This window comes from Lissotriton helveticus, chromosome 2_1 (assembly GCF_964261635.1).
Source record: "Lissotriton helveticus chromosome 2_1, aLisHel1.1, whole genome shotgun sequence".
Lineage (NCBI taxonomy): Eukaryota > Metazoa > Chordata > Amphibia > Caudata > Salamandridae > Lissotriton > Lissotriton helveticus.
Window position 1 is genome coordinate 1,760,193,055 of NC_136059.1, and position 19,475 is coordinate 1,760,212,529.

Here is a 19,475-nt window from a genome sequence, read left to right on the forward strand (position 1 = left end):
ATAGTTTAGGGTGGGCACCCAAGACGTTTGGATGCTGTACTGGCATTTGAACTCCAATTATGCTGCAGTGTGATTTAATATTACTACGAACACCTTTTTAAAATAAATATTTAAGAGTTTCTCGGCAGAAAACAGAGCACACCTTTCCGACTGAGTCTGCATTGAGACAGTAGATAGAATACACTATCCAGATGACATATTTAATGCAATCTGTATACAAAATGAGAAATGCAACGTTTCCGGAAAATCCAGAGGGCGGGTTGCTTTTACAGTACTTGCAGGGAAAGATGGGATTCTATGGCAACAGGGAAGGTGCCATGGTCTCACGTTAAGCTTTTTATTTTCCAATTGGTGTCTATGACATTGAACCACCTGCTTGACCGCGCTCAGCCACACTGATCTGAAATACTTCCATAATATTGTGCATTTAGGCACCTACCGGTGTATACATCACAAACAGTACAAAAGTGTTTATGTTTAATAAATACCTTTTACTAATTTATCAACATCGATTCGCTTTGAAGAAAAGCAGGTAAGAATGTTTTGAACGATGGTGGGATTAGGAGAACGGTTAAACAAAAAAGATTTCATTGGCTTGAACTTGAAACAGGGTCTCGTCTGCAATGGGTGAGTGTCCTACCACATGAGATGCAATGGCTTACATAAAATTCAAGGATCTGTACCTCCTTACATTGTCTAGTGCACAGACAATGTAAGGAGGCCATTATTTGAAACTTCACCGGACTCCACTTACATGAAATACAACCTACCAACGAGCAGTAAGTACTGCCATGACAGTCCAGTAAACAAGGCTCACATCTCAGGGTTACCTAACCTGTTACTTACAAAAGCATTCGAAACAATTCTTTAGTAAAACTGAAGAACAATTGCTGACTATCCTGTAAGAGCTGTGAGAAACAGCTAAGAGGACAGTAAAACATGTCGAAATGTATCACCACAACAGACCAGTGCTACTATATCCTTGGGGAATGGTGTCCTTTAAGAGAACAGTGTGTGCACAGCTACACTTTCAAATGTGTTCGCAAAACGCTGAACGCACTTGACTGTTAAGCAGTGTTACTGTTTCAGGAAATAAAGTGGACATCAGCTGTCTGACGTGACAGGCCCGCTCAGCCGTAGGCAGTGCTTAATTTGTAAAAATAAAAAAAAAAACAAGTTACTTACCTGTAACTTTGGTTCCCCAGTATTGGTAACTTTCATAGATTCCCATGCTTTGTATCATTCCCCGTCGTCGGAATGGAAGCCTCGGTAGTATAATAACCATAGAAACAAAAGAGAAAAATAGGCCTAGGCCTCATCTCATTTTGTATCCTATCACCCTCTTTTTGTAAAAGAGACCAAACTTTTGCCAGGACCAATCAGAGCAGCCTCACCCCATAGAACCTTCCTGCGAGAGCTCAGAGCCTCAGATTTTCGTAGCCGGTGTGCAAACCGCCACTATCTCTGTCAAAAGACTGAGCTTTCCCAGGGGAGGAGGGTGGGCGCATGGGAATCTATGAAAGTTACCAATACTGGGGAAACAAAGTTACAGGTAAGTAACTTGTTTTCTTGCCCCAGTATTGGAACTTTCATAGATTCCCATGCTTTGTATCAGAGTAGCTAGCAGTAAATCACAAAGAACACATTTTGTAGATACATGGCATCACATAACCATATTAGCAATACATATAGCATAGCCAAACAAACAAAATGTGCTCACCAGGATGGAGGGATCGTGGGGAAAGCTCACCTCTCAATGAAAAAGATTCCGCAGGACTGCTTGACCAACAGCCGCGTCGTCTCGTCCTGCAGACTCCAGGCAGTAGTGCTTCATGAAGGTATGAGTACTGCTCCACGTTGCTGCCCTGCATATGTCCTTAATGGCGACTCCAGAGAAGAGAGCCACCGACGATGCCACAGACCTTGTGGAATGAGCACGGACTTTTCTGTCCAGTGGCTTGCCCGCCTCCTGATGGCAGAATTGAATCGCACTGGAGATCCAGCGGGAAATGCCACTCTTTGCCAAAGGAAACCCCTTCCGGGGAGCACTGTAAGACACAAACAACTGGGATGATTTCCGAAAGGGACGTGTGCGCTCTAAGTAGAATTTCAAGCATCTTTGAACGTCCAAAGAATGTAATGTGCGTTCCGCAGGCTTAGAAGGGCGCGGAAAGAAAGACTTTAAAATTAAAGGTTCATTCAAGTGGAACTCAGACGGCACCTTAGGAATAAACTTCGGATTGGTGCGAAGAATAAGAACATCCTTTTTGAATTGCAGGAATGGATGCACTATGGAGAGGGCTTGGAGCTCACTAACTCTTCTCGCTGATGTTAGAGCTAAGAGGAGGGCAAGTTTCCAAGACAGGAACTTCAAGTCCGCCTTGTGCACAGGCTCAAACGGAGCTTTCATGAGTTGAGCCAGGACAAGATTGAGCTGCCAAACTGGTGGAGGAGGTCGAACTGGAGGATACATCCGGAACAAGCCCTTTAATAATTGTTTAACAATTCTAGAGGACCATAAGGAAGGACCTGTAGAATTGCGCCAAAACCTTGATATGGCTGCAAGATGTACCTTCACAGACGAATGCGCCAACCCAGACTTAGCCAATGATAGTATATATGGCAATAGTTGATGAGGCAGAGACTTGTAAGGATGGAGACCTTGTCGTTGACACCATAGACAGAACCTCTTCCATTTTGCCTTGTAAGTTTTATTGGTGCTCGGTGCTCGAGCCTGTGACAAAACTTCTCTACATTCCTGGGAGAGATTTAGATGACGTAACTGTGTTCAGGAGCCACGCTGTCAAGTGTAGCGATTTCGGATCCGGATGGTAAACCTGCCCCTGATTCCTTGACAACAGGGACGGAATTGGTTGTAAGCGAATTGGAGGAGCTTGGGAGAGCCGCAGGAGTTCTGTGTACCAGAATTGCCGGGGCCATGCTGGAGCAATGAGAATCATCTTACAGGGTTCCGCCTTCATTTTCCTGAGTACTCGAGGAATGAGGGGAATTGGAGGAAAAGCGTAAAAGAATGCGCTGTACCAGGCCATCGAAAGGGTGTTCCCCAGGGATCCCTGATGGTGAACTTTGCTTGCGTAAAAACCGGCATTTGGCGTTCACCGGAGAAGCAAACAGGTCGATGGTTGGTATCCCCCAAACCGAGAACACACTCTCCAGAATGGATTGATTCAATTCCCATTCGTGAGTCACCTCTGTCTGTCGACTCAGGGCATCCGCCTTGACATTGAGCGAGCCTGCCAGGTGTTCGGCTCTCAGAGTGATGCTGTGCAGAATCGCAGAATCCCAGATCCGCTGAGCTTCTGAGGACAGAGTTTGCGACCTCGTACCCCCTTGCTTGTTGACGTAGTGCATGGCCGTCGTATTGTCCGTCCGGACCAGCACTGCATGGTTGCGAACTCTGGGGAGGAAAGCCTGCAAAGCCAACCGAATGGCAGTCAGCTCCAGAAAATTGATATGGCACTGGTGCTGCTCTGGACTCCAGTGCCCGCTGACTTGAAGCTCTCGGAGCACTGCTCCCCAGCCTTCCAAAGAGGCATCCGTGGTCATGATCAGGGGGGAAGGTGAAATTCTGAACGTCAGACCTTGTGCGATATTCTCTTGTACTAGCCACCATTCGCATGCCCTTCTCATTGCAGATGTCACCCACACCTTGTCGTTGAATGATCCCTCTGCTTGGCGCCATTGTTTGTCTAGTTCTTCCTGCAGAGGACGCATCCGTAGCCTGCAATACGGTATTAATGGTATGCAGGATGACATCGACCCGAGAAGGGACTTGTATTGACGGACTGAAAGGCATTTCTTGTGGAACAGTTGGCGAGCTGATACCATCAACTTCTGTTGACGCTCTTCCGAAGGACGAGCCGTACATTGTGTGGTGTCCAGAATGGCCCCCAGGAATCTGGTGGATCTGGAGGGTTGCAGAACCGACTTGTGTTTGTTCAGCTGAAGGCCCAGGTGACGGAACAACTGGATGCAAGTTGAAACGGCTTGAGAAGTTTCTTTGAAAGACGGAGCTTTGACGAGCCAGTCGTCCAAGTAAGGGAAAACTTCCAGGGATTGTTTTCGTAGAAAAGCCGCTACTGGTGCTAACACTTTGGTGAACACCCTTGGTGCCGACCGAAGGCCAAACGGAAGCACCTTGAATTGGAAATGGCTCTTGCCCACTGTGAAGCGCAGATATTGTCTGTGAGCTGGGTGTATAGGAATATGGAAATACGCATCTTCTAAATCCAGAGACGCCAAATAGGGTTCAAAAGAGGAAGAATTTCCTGGAGAGTGACCATTCTGAAAGAGAGCTTGATGAAATAAGTGTTGAGCTCTCGTAGGTCTAGTATGGGGCACTAAGTCTCTGCTGTCTTCCGCACTAGGAAGAACCTGGAATAAAAACCTCTGCCCCTCTGAGAGAGAGGTACCGGTTCTATTGCCCCTTTGAGGAACAATTGATGGGCTTCAAGATGGAGTAGTCCCAGATGTTTTGTGCGGATGGCGTCCGGAGCTCTTGTTGGAGGAAGATCTTGGAATTCCAACGTATGGCCACTCTCTACAATATGCAGGACCCACTGGTCCGATGTTATAGACCTCCAGCTGTTCAGACAAAATGATATCCTGCCCCCCACTGATGTGACTGGGAGGGTAGGAACAGTAGGTAGAGCCAGGAGGCCGCTATTGCCGCTTGGCGATGTCACGTCCCTGACGGTTCTGACGGCCTCGCGGAGGTTGGCGAGAGTAAGACGCCGATTGTCCCTGCCGTTGATTTGAGTATTGGATCTTATAAGACTGCGAAGATTGTGAGGAATATCTCTGTTGGGTGTTGCCTCTATACGAAGAGAATCCTCTGCCACGAGCGCCTTTAAAGGGGACCTTGCGGTAGTTGAGTGATCCCAAGGACTTCGCCGTGTCTGTATCCTTTTTTATATTCTGCAGGGCATCATCAACATGCTTACCGAAAAGCATCTCTCCATCAAATGGGAGATCCAGGATCTTATTTTGGACCTCCTGACGAAACCAGGTGGCTCTCAACCAGCCCTGGCGACGTAGCACCGTTGACCCTGCTAAGGCCCGAAAAGCCGTGGAAGCAATATCCATAGCACACTTCTCTCCCTCCATCAGCACTCTCTTGGCCTCATCCCTTGTGGAGTCTGGTAGTTGTTCCACAAACGGTTCCATGTCGCACCACATCTGGCGGTCGTATCTGTCTAGAATGGCGAGAGCATTTGCCGCTCTAACAAGCAAGCTGGCCATGGAAGAAAACCTCTTCCCCACGTTATCCAGACGCCTATCGTCCTTGTCTGAAGGCGTAGTCAAAGGTGTTGACGGGTTTTTGGACTTGCTTTGGGCGGCCTGTGAGATCACCGAATCAGGCTTCGGCTGACCAAGAAGACAAGCTGGACTGCCTTCTGGGGCCTTATACTTCTTTTCCAGCCTGGGGAGAACCGGAATAACCGTGGCTGGATTTTGCATGATTTTCATACCTTCCTCCCACACATGTTCAATTATGGGAATGGACTTGACAGATCTTCTGTATTGTTCCTTGAAGTCATAGAGGAAACATTCAGACTCCTCTCTCGTAATCGGCAGTCCAAACCTCTTCGCCGCTCTCTCCATCAGGTGATGGAACCCCCCTATATCAACTAGACCACTGTCACCCTGATCCAAGTCTGGATCTTGCAATGGATCAGTCAAGGGATCCACCTGTACAGCCTCGTCCGAAGAGGTATCCTGCTGGACAGTATGGGCGGGAACGGATTATAGGCCTCACCGGTGGTGGCGAGAGGGGCACCACTGGCAACGGAGGCAGACCGATAACTGGCTGCGCTTGTGACAACACCTGGGGTGGAGGTTGCGCAGACTGCATTGAAGGTTCCGAAGGAAACCTGTTTCGATAGTCCTGCAGCATCATCTGTAGATCAGAGATGAGAGAGGCGGGCATGGCCACCATGTCCTGCCCTAAACCAGGCGGACGTTGCTCTTCTGGAACATAGTGATGCAACTGTTGGCCACCTTGATGCTCGTAATATTCCTCCGTGTCCTTCTCCTGCAACTTTACATTCAAGTCTGAGGGACTATAGGCATCCCCATAATGGCCACTCTCATCCTCATCCTCCTCCGACTCATCATCCAGAAGCATTGTTGATGGATGTGAAGAAACTCGTCGCGGAGACGTCATTTCCGGCGTAATTTTCATCTTCTGCAGTGGAAAATGCATTTTTTGACCCGTCGACGGCGCCGTCGTCGACGGCGCAGTGGTCGTCGACGGTATTGCCGATAGATTCGTCGACGGTACAGCAGCCTTCATCGACGCAATCTTGGTCGTCGACGGCTTCGTAGACGAACTCGTCCTCATCACCATCGACGTCGAAGTTGTCGTCGTCGACGTAGTTTTTGTCGTCGACGAGGCAGTCGACAGCACCTTACCGTAGCTCATAGTCGTCGACGTGGAAGCTGCGATCGTCGACGAACCTGGAACCTTGAATGACGACGTGGAGATCGCTACCGACGACGAGCCTGTCGACGGAGCCAAGGAAACAGCGGGAATTTTCACAGAGGCAAACGTCGTCGACGTACCTGGTGTTTTCGTAGTCGACAGACGCTGTTTTTTCTCCGGCCCGGTTCCTGGAGTGACAGAAGTGTTTGTCACCGGATTTTTCCTTTTTGGACGGAGGAGAAGTGATAGTAACCTCCTTTTTGTCCTTTGAGGCTGTAACCAATCCAGCAGCCTGTCCCTGCCTCTCCTTTTCACTTCCGTGAGGAGCTTGAAGGGGACCAGCCCTCTCAGACCTGTCAGACATCTTATGAGCGGCCTTAAGAGGGGGCTTAGCTGCAGAAGAACCAGGGGGGGAGACCTACCCCTCTTCCTGGATCTTTGAGAGGACGCAAAAGATGTGGAATCCTCTTCATCCGATGAGAGCACCTCCTTCCGAGTCTTCATCTTTTGAAGCCAGGTCAACAGCCGACCCTCTCTGTCACGAAGTGTCTTGGTAGAGAAGGTTCTACAAATTTCTCAGTCTCTGGCCTTGTGGTCAGGGTATAAGCAATAAATACAGTTTTCATGGTTATCTTCCACAAAAAGTCGTTTTTTCCCCACATGAGGCACAGGACCTGAATAAGGCCTTCTCCTTGTCAGACATATCTTGATTGTATTAGAAAACTTGAAGAAATAACACTAAAGATTGAGAAAACTGAGCAGAGCCTCAGGAAGGTTCTATGGGGTGAGGCTGCTCTGATTGGTCCTGGCAAAAGTTTGGTCTCTTTTACAAAAAGAGGGTGCTAGGATACAAAATGAGATGAGGCCTAGGCCTATTTTTCTCTTTTGTTTCTATGGTTATTATACTACCGAGGCTCCCATTCCGACGACGGGGAATGATACAAAGCATGGGAATCTATGAAAGTTCCAATACTGGGGCAAGTGCAGGTGCTGAAAATTTTGCCAAGGAGGCCACAGCTCACTTCTTCCTCCGGTGAGCCCCATTTTCAACACTCTCACTGCCTCCGTCTCTATCTTCTAACCTTGTAACCTTGATCTGCCGTCTGTCCCCTAAGTCTTTGCTCTAAGAGTCTATCCTTCCACCTCTCTAATTCTTTTCTATCATCTTTGTCACACCTGGTGTGTTACCTTATTCCCTGTATTTCTGATTTGCCGTCTATTCATTCTAGCCCTGCCCTTTTTCCTCTTCACTTTTATCCATGCTCTGCTCTCTCTCCCCTCGATCTTGGCTCTTTACTATCACTCTTCTAGCAGTGATTGGCTGTGTCTCCGTTTTATCATTTGTCTGTTTTTTTCTCCTCTGTCCTGTCCTCTACATCCTTTCATTATATCTTCTCTCTTCTTAATGCTCTCTTCTTCACATCATGGCTACTTTCTCTTTGTATCTGACTTGCTCTCCTTTTCTTCTACTTAGCTCCATCTTATCTCTCTCCTCTCCTGTTGATCCTTTCTCCTCTTTACTCCTGCTCTATCTCTCATCTATAACCCTGCTGCTGACTGTGACCCCTGTCGTCAGCCTGAACATGTATCTGCTAATTTGAACTTTACGTTTTCCTGTTGTCATTCCTAAATTAGTGGAAGGAAGCGTGTTTTACTTTCGTACCTACACCGAGAGCAAAAACAAAATGTACACCAAATGAAAATGCTTTTTAAGCCTATATATGAATCAGTGCGGTATGACTGGGTTTATTGCGTAACAGACAGCTGCTCAAGCACAGCAGGTGAGGTCACTGCTAGTGCTGCCTGTAATTAGTAGGTACAGGGCTGGCGACTGCATCGGCATCCACTGCTCAGCTTGCGGTGACCCTGTCTGCTACAGCACAGGCATTGTCCCCAGCCGTAATGCTGCCAATGCCGGTAAGTATGGCTGTGGTGCCTACTGGACTCACGCACGGTCAACAATTACTATGCTGCGGTGCAGAGCACAGATTTTACAGGTGACGCCATGGCACCCAAAAGTTGTGTTGGTCGACAGCCGCATCGAGCACGTTGAGATTAGCAGCAATGCAGGGCTGCAGGACATGCTATTCTGGCTACGCAGCAAGTGGAAAGTCCACACTTACTTTTGTTTATTCTTCCACAAGAGCCCTCACTCCCAAGCTCCAAATGTGCTCTCGCAGCTTCCTTGCCTCAACTCAGTCCTGAGCCAGCCCCCAGCTACAATTATCCAATGGGAGGCTTAGGCTCATACAGTGGCAGGGTGCAGCAGACTCTGGGAATAGAATGCAAGCCATGGTTTGTCGATGACTCCTTGGATCTGTGATCGGCGTGATGACATCATCACTAATGTGGTGATACACAATCATGCCTGCCTGGACAGGCGTATGCTGGCCTGTCTAAAAACGTTTACCAGCCAGTCACCATGCAATCTATGTTATTCTTTTTATCTTGAATTGGAACAATTAACATTGAGACCACCACCTGCAGGGTCAGAAATTGTAGCCCTGGCCCTGTGAAAGAAGTGCCGGGGCTGAGCACCTGCTCAAATTAAGCACTGGCCCTAGGGCATAAGGCTACTATGACATAAATGGCAGCATTTTGGCGGAACTTGCATCCCTTAGAAATTATTAAGAATTTCTGCCACCACATTGATTATCTCACTAATGATCCTAAAATCTTAAGAGAAGTTAATGCAGTCGCCTACTCCTGCTTCCACACAATTTGCATGTTCTGCGGAATCTTCAGATGTATCCTAACCAACACCAGAAAGACAGTCACTTAGGCCCTTGTCACCAGCCGCCTCTACTACGGAAACGCCCTCTACGCTGGCATCTCCACCCAGATTCTCAGAAAACTCCAAACCATACAGAATGCTGCAGCCAGATTCATCATGGACCTCCCCAAATGAACCCACATCGCCCCCCACCTGAGAGACCACTGGCTCCCCATCCAGGAAAGATGACACTTCAACTTCCTCATGCCCGCCTACAAAGCCCTTCATGACCTAGGACCTGCCTACATCAACCATTGACTAAACTTCAACCAACCCACTAGACACCCGCGTTCCTGTTCAGACGCCATAGCACACACTGGCCTCATCCGTCGCAGCTACTCCTTCTACATTGCTGCCAAGACCTGAAACGACTTTCTCTCCAGCTCCATACAGTCCCTTCGTTGGCAGACTACAGAAAGCGACTCAAGAACTGGCTCTTTGATGGAGACAGCACACAGATACCCCAGGGGTGACAGTGCTGCACTCCACAAATGTTGATTGATTTTGATAAGATTTTAGCAAACTGCACAACACGAAAAGGGGCACTAAGAAGAGATGGGAGGATAACGTCAGCATACATACATCCAGAACACTGTCGAGCAACTCATACCAACACTCCTATCCCAAGACTCCCAGCTCAGACATATAGGATAGATCACATAGGAACATAAAAAATAACCTGTAACTCCACTTAGTGTATTTCGTAGATTCAAATTTGAATTATTCATTCTTGTAGAGTAGAAATCCATTCTAACAGATTTTGTGATCATATAAACGTATTTAACCTTCCACCACTTACATAAGCTAAACCTCTGCATGCTGGGGGGGAGGGGGGCTAGGTAACAAAAAGAGGTATAATAAGAGGATGGGAGAATTTGGTGCAACACAGCATGGTAAGATGGCAGACTTCTGATCACTGCATGCAAGCAGAAAAAGTGGTCTATTAGGTAAGAAAGTCTGAGGAAGTACAATAAATCTGGGGACTGTGGAGGGATCATCTGGGCTCTAACCAGAGACAACATCTGAACATTTTGGAATGGAAAGTCTTGAATTGGTGGTGGTGGTATGGAGATATGAAGAGGAACAGTGGTGAAAAACAGTGACCGTCTTGCCGGCGTCTTCCCCGAAAGAGCTCCAACCGCTTGGGACCCCCTACTTGGGAATATCCCTGTCAGCGGCATCCATCGACTGTACCCAACCCCTTAAGAGTAATAGGATAAATGCCAGCACCATCGGGAACCAACTGATTATCAAATCACACAAGACATCGACATATTACCAGCACTTACCTGGCCGTGGTCCCGGGACTAGACGTCGGTCTGGCCACCACACGGGAGGCTGACTGTATCAGCGAGCCAGGAAGATGGCAGGACCCTCTTTGTTACATAGTCTCCCACTGCCATCCACACAGAGCGAGGTGGGCTGGCTGTAGATACTCGTTATGGTCCCGGGCGTTCCTCAGGCAGTTACAAGGGGATCCTAAGATCTGCAGCTTCTGCTGTTGGTTTCTCCATGCTTTTGAGGCGGCGTGCCCCCGAAGATAGCAGGACGAGGTCAACCGATCGCTCCCTCGGTTGACGTAGCAGCGGAATACTGCGCAGGGCTGCTAGACCTCTGTATCACTGTCGCAGCCTGCCCCCGGTACATTGGAGCACGCCCTCAGGTCCCCGGGACTGCGGCAGCTGCCGGATTCGATAGCCCACAGAGCGGAGCCGCAAGACTTTGGAAACATGTCAGCGGCGCACCCGGGTTGAGACTGTTGAGCTCCAGAGTCAGAGGAATCGCGGTTCGAGGGTGGGATCATCCTGGTCCTCCGTGTTCCACTGCGGCTAACCTGATGCGGTACCAGTGCCTTCCTGCGCACAACGGGGCTGACGCACACCCCCGTTGCCCCTGGAGGAGGTAGCGAGCTGGTTCCCCGGCGAGGCAGAATCCCCCACAGCAGCGAGACCACCGCGCTGGAGGATCATGTGAGTTCCAGGGGCCAGACAGGAGGTCTCTGGTCGGCCCTCATGGATCGTTGTGCGACCCGCCCCTCCTCCCCCCCCCCCCGAGCAACACACAACAATGCGGATAGTGCGTTTGTTGTGCTACGTTTACCGGATGTCCCAAACTAAAGATTATTAAGCCTCGGAAAGCCTACTCAAAACAGCCACCACGAACACGTGGAAAAAGAACCCTCACGCTTCAAAGGGGCATGACGCTGCCAGTTAAACGGGCTATCCTACACCAGAAAAGACCACAGCCATGTCATCGAGGTCGAGGTATTCGTAAATATGTTCAATTGACTCTATGACTATTATTTTTATTTTTTATCATTTTGACCCTCTTCTACATATTCTCTAGCAGGCCACTGATTCTAACTTTCCCAAAATGGCCGATAGCCTTTAATACAAGGGGCCTCCCTCACTCACCTACTGATCGTTTCTCAGCTTGTTTTCAACAAACACTTTGTGAATTTCGTTGCAACCGAAATAGGACCATAGACTTTTACTTGTTCATGGACAGAAAAATATGACTGCTCCGCTCTCCCATAGCCCCCCCTACAGTGTGATGGACAGTAAAGCAGGACTACATTAGCTTCCCCTCTGTTAATGGAAACTAACAGAGGACTACATATCTGTTTAAGAAAACCTCTGCTTAGGAGTCGGCCATTTTAGCCTGCCATCACCTCAGTAGCATAGCCTTTAAATACCTTAGCCGACTACCGACGCCCCCCCCTCCTTCATATCAGCTCATACTCTTTAGACTTTCATTACAATCTGCCCCCAACCCATCGTATCTCCCTCCTCTCTATCTCTTTGCCCTGTGCCTTGTTCTTTTCTCTGTCTTTTGCTTGCTCTTTTCTTTTCTCCGTGCCCTCGGGGTACCCAGGACCATGCACTCTTGGGGCACACATCAGGACATAAGAAATTAATCACAGTCGCAGTTATTAATATCACCCCACCTACTCACCCTCTTTCCCAAACCCTTCTCACTGGACTCCTCGGAGTCCCCCTGAGTCCCATTCATCCATACACTCTCTTAAGCCCTTTTCTTCGCACCAACTTGTCAGCGCATATCATGGAACTCACAGGCGCATACACACCTACAACATCATTTATCCCCCGGCCTCACTAAAAAATCTGCCAAACGGTTCAAGCACAATTTTAATAAATCACACCCTGAAACTCTCTTCGCTGATCCCTATTTCTCACTACGCAACGGGCACACAACCACTGACATCTTCCACACGAAACGGAGAGCCCAATGGAGGAAAGTAATCCTAGTCTCATTTAAGATATTACACTAGGAAATCCGCGCATGGTCTAGCTATTTCTATTGCCCTTTCCCAACTCTTCCAAGCGACAGCAACCAAAACGCCTCCGCCCGACTCATCGCAAACTTCCCCCACCGCAGCCACATCATCCCCCATCTGAGAGAGCTCCAATGGCTCCCCGTCAACAAGAGGATCACCTTCAAACTCCTCACCCACGCACACAAAGCACTCCACAACGCCGGACCAGCCTACCTAAACAGCAGGCTCAACTTCTACACTCCCACCCGCCAGCTCCGCTCCGCCAGCCTCGCTCTCGCCACCGTTCCCCGCATCCAACGAACCACCTCCGGCTACAGATCCTTCTCCAACCTCGCCGCCAAGACCTGGAACACCCTACCCACCTACCTGCGACAGACCCAAGACCTACTCGCCTTCAGAAGACTCCTCAAGACCTGGCTCTTCGAGCAGTAGCAGCCCCCCCCATGCGCCTTAAAACCCTTACGGGTAAGTAGCGCGCTTTACAAATTTGGTTGATTGATTACCATCTACAATAACGGTACTATCCTCATTAAATCCACGGACCGTAGTTTATATCTACTGGATAACATCTTCCCCATTATTAAAGAACAAGTGTATAATCCCCAAGCTGCTTCCCAAACTACCCCACCTCCAGTACTCGAGGTGCTACCTCTCTAACCCCCTCTCTCTTCCTCCCCCCTCTACTCTCCCGTCCACTACGGGTATCAGATGCAAGCGCTTCTTCAACCCTGACTACCCCTCCCACCAACACATCTCACTTCACTTCATCGAAACCTCGCAAGCTTCCTCCACCTAGCATGACCGAGACTACATCCGCACCCCCAATAGCAACGGAACCCACTCCGGGATCGACCATAGCTCCTCACCCTTATAACATAACCCCTTCCTTAATAATCTCTCCCCCTACCTCATCCCCTCCTCACATTAACACACCCAACACAGACTCCTCCCAGTCCAGCCAATCCCCACCTAGAATGACCGAGACTACATCTGCACCCCCAATAGCAACTGATCCCACTCCGGGAACGACCAGAGCTCCTCACCCCTCTAACATAACCCCTTCCTTAATCATCTCTCCCCCTACCTCATCCCCTCCTCACAATAATACACCTAACACAGACTCCCCACATTCCAGACAATGCCCCACAGCTCAGTCGCTAGCACTTTACAGGACACCCCATGACCTTTTCGAAAACATACCACCCTCAGATCACTCACCGCTCCCAATCACACCTCACACATTCACTCACCATCCAGCCACACCCAATACTCAGCCATCCACAACATCTCTCCCAAACACACACACTTCGCCTACAAACCTACTCACTCCTGCACCAGATCACACCTAACCAGTCCACACCGCAGCCACACACACTCATATCACAGCCTCCCACCCCATTCATAACCGCTCCAGACACCAGACTGGATGAGATTATGTTCACACTTCACCAAATCAAAGAGGATCTCCATGCTTTTAAAGTGATGATAGAGAGAACCAGGGCTCACCAGATCAGACTGGATGAGATTATGTCCACACTTGACCAAATCAAAGAGGATCTCCATGCTTTTAAAGTGATGATATCGAGACAACCAGGGCTCACCAGATCCTCTAGAAATGTTATACCTAGCAAGCCCCCGATTCACCTTCCTATCACCCCTAAACATATTCTACCCAGCTGGAAATCAGTAGCCTCCCGTAATTTATCTCCCCGCCCAATGAGAAGCATCAACCCATTTTCAGAGAACGATCTTCGCTCTCTTCTACACTCCTACGAACCCTCCCTTACGATCCCCATATCTCTCACCCATATGCCCATCCCTACTATCCCCCCCCAACCCTCACAGGTCCTCCACTCACAACAATGGAGGAATCGGCGACAATAATCTTAGAAGAGTCCCAATCATTCAGGACCACACCTCTTCCATCACCACACCCCGGCTTAAATGCACACTCCTGAATTGTAGATCGGCCTATAAACACGCAGCGGACATAGCTGACCTCATTATTTCTATCTACTGATCTGGACCTGATAATTCTTACCAAAACCTGGCTAACAATCCTCCTCGCTTCTCATCAACATCCTAGCACCCCCTAACTACGGCATCATCAGACTGGACAGGAGTGGTAAGACAGGGGGAGGAATTGCATGTATACACCGTAGCAACATCACCATTAACAGAGCCATATCCCCTGTATTCCCCTCTTGCGAATACATATGCCTCGACATCAACAGCAATGGCAAACCAGTATGCTCATTACACATCATCTATTATCCATCTGGTGACAACCTCATCTTCACAGAACACTTCATGGCCATGGTCACAACGAACACCGGGCGACAAAACACCTAAATATTCCTTGGTGATTTCAATCTCCATTGAAACGATCACAACGATACAGTGGTCAACAGTCTCAAAAACTTCCTCAGCGCCCTAGACCTCAACCAAATTTGCAATAGCCAGACACAATAAAGGCTCAATCCTGGATTTAATAATCTCTAAAAGTGATTCCACTCCGCTTGAGTCGATCCAACCCTGTGATTGGTCAGACCATCATATCAAATAACACTATTGAAGGGGGTCAAAGGGGAATATTTACCGACCTAGCATCCCATACCCCTACTTTACAACACAAATTACAAAGAGGGATACTCGGTCAAAAGTGTGTGTAGGCACAGAGACTAAGGAGAAAGAGGCTATGTACTATACATAATGAGTCATATCTGGCTGAGAAATACCCATCCGACCACCCTTATTGGCGGAGTATCGTCATATGGGAGTTGATACATAATCCTGATACCGCCCAATCCATCAAACGACGGTGCGGATATGGATTTGTAACGACACTTTAGCCAAGATAATGCTCAAGGAGTGGAAAGAATAAAAAAAGAAGTGCAGTGCTCTTAGTGAAAGTGAAACTAAAATTGACTACTTATACAAAAAATATGTTTAATGGGAATTGTCTAAGTGTCAAAATTAAAACCATGCCCTGTAGTGGAAATTAAGAGTAATAAATCTCTGTTTCAGGGAGGTTTTATCCTCCACTGAAATACTCACCCAGCTTTATGTGGGGAAAGACCTCACCTCACCCGGCAACCTACTCGGGAAAATAAAAAACCTAATTTAAAAATAATATAAAAACCCCTTTTTTGATCGCTATGTGTGCAATTCGTTTTTCCAATAAATAAACAAACTTTGGCAACATGGCAAGATATATAAAAAGTTTTTCTACATGCACTAGTCCTGCATTCAGTCGGTTTGTGACCTGGGATGTGCGGTCCATTATTTTTAAATTAGGTTTCTTTTGCAAAGCCAGTGAGCCGGACATATTGGGTGATTAAAACTATGTTTTCCCCCTCCCCTTTTTTTGCAAATTAGAGCGGGCCTCCATTTCCCGAGTAGGTTGCCGGGTGAGGTGAGGTCTTTCCCCACATAAAGCTGGGTGAGTATTTCAGTGGAGGATAAAACCTCCCTGAAACAGAGATTTATTACTCTTGTGTTGTTGCTAAGTAAATCACTAATGCTAGTGTGTTGTTTTCACATTTTCTATGTGTGTGAAGTGGCTATATATATACTATACATATACGTATGTTGAAAGTTCTTCTTTTTACAGGAAAAGAAAAACCAGTTCTCCAGGACACATTGGGGCTCCAAGGTCCAGGGAGACTGCTATTTTGTAAAGTATTAAACTCTTCATTTTTTCAATACACGTTGTATATCTGCAGTAGCTGTTACATCGTTGGGTCCTGAAGAAAGCTGGATAATCTTTCCAACTGGCTGAAACATGTTGACCGTCCTGCACAGCGCCACTTTGTAGTTATTAATTTCCACTACAGGGCGTGGTTTTAATTTTGACACTTAGACAATTCCCATTAAACATATTTTTTGTATAAGTAGTCAATTTTAGTTTCACTTTCACTAAGAGCACTGCACTTCTTTTTTATTCTTTCCACTCCTTGAGCATTATCTTGGCTAAAGTGTCGTTACAAATCCATATCCGCACCGTCGTTTGATGGATTGGGCGGTATCAGGATTATGTATCAACTCCCATATGACGATACTCCGCCAATAAGGGTGGTCGGATGGGTATTTCTCAGCCAGATATGACTCATGTATAGTACATAGCCTCTTTCTCCTTAGTCTCTGTGCCTACACACACTTTTGACCGAGTATCCCTCTTTGTAATTTGTGTCAGACCATCATATCATCACCTTTATCAAGGAAACAGTGAAACTTAACTAGGCTCAATCCACAAAACCAAAGTTATGGAAAAGAGACTTGCATAAACTCAACCCTAACACGTTACCCTCTTCCAGCCACAATCTACTTCTGCCCCCTGCTGGCTCTTCCAACGTACGTCTCACCAACCACTACCTCAACTCTATGACCTCGGTAATTAACGAGATTGCTCCCCTTCAACTAAAGTTTCCACGAAAGATTCTAAACCCTGGTTCAATGGTCTTCTTACCCACATGCGCGCGGCGCGTTTTCCCGCTGTGCGCTGAGAATCGCGGAATCCCGCAGTTCATGACGAGCTCAGCTCGTCATGAGCGTACGAGAGGTGTACCTCATGACGAGCTGAGCTAGTCATCAGCGTGGAAGGGGTTAACGAGGATAGACTTTCTCTCAGAACTTCGGAACGCAACTGGAGATCGGTCCCATCCGCCGAGCACCTCAAGATTCTAAGAAAAAGAGAAATGCATACTAGAGAAAGATCAAGCGCACTAAAGCAGACTTCTTCAGCCACCAACTAGACCAAGCAAGAAATCGCCCCCAAAAACTTTTTGAATTAATCAAGATCCAATCCAAGGACCCACCTCAACATCCACAAGACTTAGCCCGTCCACTACCCACTTGTGAAGAATTTTCTACCTTCTTTAATCTAAAGACTGATAACATCAAGAAAGATCTGCTCAACAACCTAATTTCACACTATTTCCCCACTACCCCCAACTGCATCACAAGAAATCCCTTCAAAGTTTGTTCTATAAAACAACGCAGCATGGTCATTCTTGGATACCTATACTGAAGAAGCTATAGGCAAGATTCTTAGTGCCCTGAAGCCTGCCAATCACCTCACGACCCTCTCCCCGCAAACGCGGTTAAATAATTTACCCCCTTGCTTCTACATGTCTGGACCAAAATCATTAACAGTTCACTCCAACAAGGTTGCATCCCTATCACCCTCGAGGTGGGACAGGTATCACCCATCCTAAAGAAACCCACAGCTGACCCTACGGACCTTAACAACTACCGCCCTATTTCCAATATTCCTACCCTGGCCAAACTTCTGGAAAAATGTGTACACCACCAACTGACAAAACATATTGATCACTTCAACCTTCTTAAACACCAATACGTCTTCCGAGCAGGTCACAGCACAGAATCAGCCATGACACACATTGACGATGCACCGCAAATCCTTGATCAGAACGGTACATGCCAACTCATCCTACCAGACCTTTCCTCAGCCTTTGATACGGTCAAACACTAGAACTTGATAGATCTGCTGAACCACAGAATGGGTCCATCAGGGTCAGTGCTTAACTGGTTTACCTCTTTTCTGCAAAACCGGACTAGAAAATTCAAGAACACCTTGTCCAAACCCGTTCCAGTAAAGTTAGGAGTCCCGCAAGGTGCCTCGCTATCCCAAACACTATTTAACTTATTCATACAACCACTCACCAATCTGCTACAAGCGTCCAACGTGCAATTTCACATGTACGCTGATGATACCCAACTATACCTTAAGATCCACACCCTTGAAGACATTAAATTGATTACCACTACGCTTAACAGCACCCAAACATGGCTGGAAGAGAACCACCTCAAATTGAAGGCTCTAAAAACTGAATTCCTCCTAATTGCTCCGCCCGCCAAAGTCCCCATAATGCATGACTGGGTCAAACATCTTACTGCACTCAATGTTCAACCAACCATTGTGGACTCCGCGAAATCAGTGGGTATAACACTTGAATGCAACCTCAATATGCAGAAACACATTAGCAACGCAACTAAGGGGGCAAACTTTCAGATAAATACATTGAGGATGCGAAAACTCTTCCTGTCCGTCAATGACTTCAAGATGGCGGTTCAAGCTCTAGTTATACCTCGGGTGGACTACGGAAGTGTCTCTATGCGGCCTCCCCAAAGCTACTACAGCTCCCCTAAGAGCCTTTACTAATGCTGCAGCGAGACTCATCACTGGCTCGAAAAGAAGGTCCCACATCACCCCGACCTAAAATCCTTAAACTGGCTACCATTTGAAGCCAGAATTCACCTGAAAATAGTGTGCATGACGCATAAGGCCATTCGTCACAATGCACCCAGCTATCTCACACAGAAACGTTCAATATCTGGTGGTATAAGATCTACAAGAAGTGCGGAAAACCTACTACTGAAGCCACAAAGATTCAACAAGAAAAAAAAAACTATCCTTCTCAGTGATGAGACCTAGGATATGGAATGCCCTACCCCCAGAAACAAGACCAAACTCCTCCACTGCATCTTTCAAAAAGAAAGTAAAAGGCATTCCTACGGCAAAATTCACTTAAACACAGACTTAGGAAATTTTAAGAACATTCGTACCCGCTAACCAACTACCCAACCCAATCTTTATATTTACCATAGTCCTGACTTATCAGGACTCTCCTGTTATTGCACCTTATTGCTTTACTTTATGTTGCACAAGAGGTTATGTATTTTTGTCTTACTTGTTTTTTTATGTGTTATATAATTAACCTCACTTACTGTAAAGCGCTCTAATATCCGCAGGGTCTTGTTCGCGCTCTATAAAAGTTTCAAAATAAATGTAAATCAGGGGCCTTGTGCCGTCTTGCTGGATGCAATGTCAACCTATTACATGATGTTGGCCGGAATGTTTATGTGCACTTTATGCTGCCTTTCCATAGCAATATGTGGATCAAACTATGACCAATGAGGATAACAATACAGAGCTT

At 47.3% G+C, this 19,475-nt stretch overlaps 1 protein-coding gene across 4 annotated transcripts in view; it reads right to left on the minus strand.

Moving 5' to 3' along the window:
* LOC144818885 (RNA exonuclease 1 homolog) overlaps window positions 1–19,475 on the minus strand; it is a 1,142,074-nt gene that overhangs the window by 729,971 nt on the left and 392,628 nt on the right. The gene's annotated exons all lie outside the window — the stretch shown is intronic.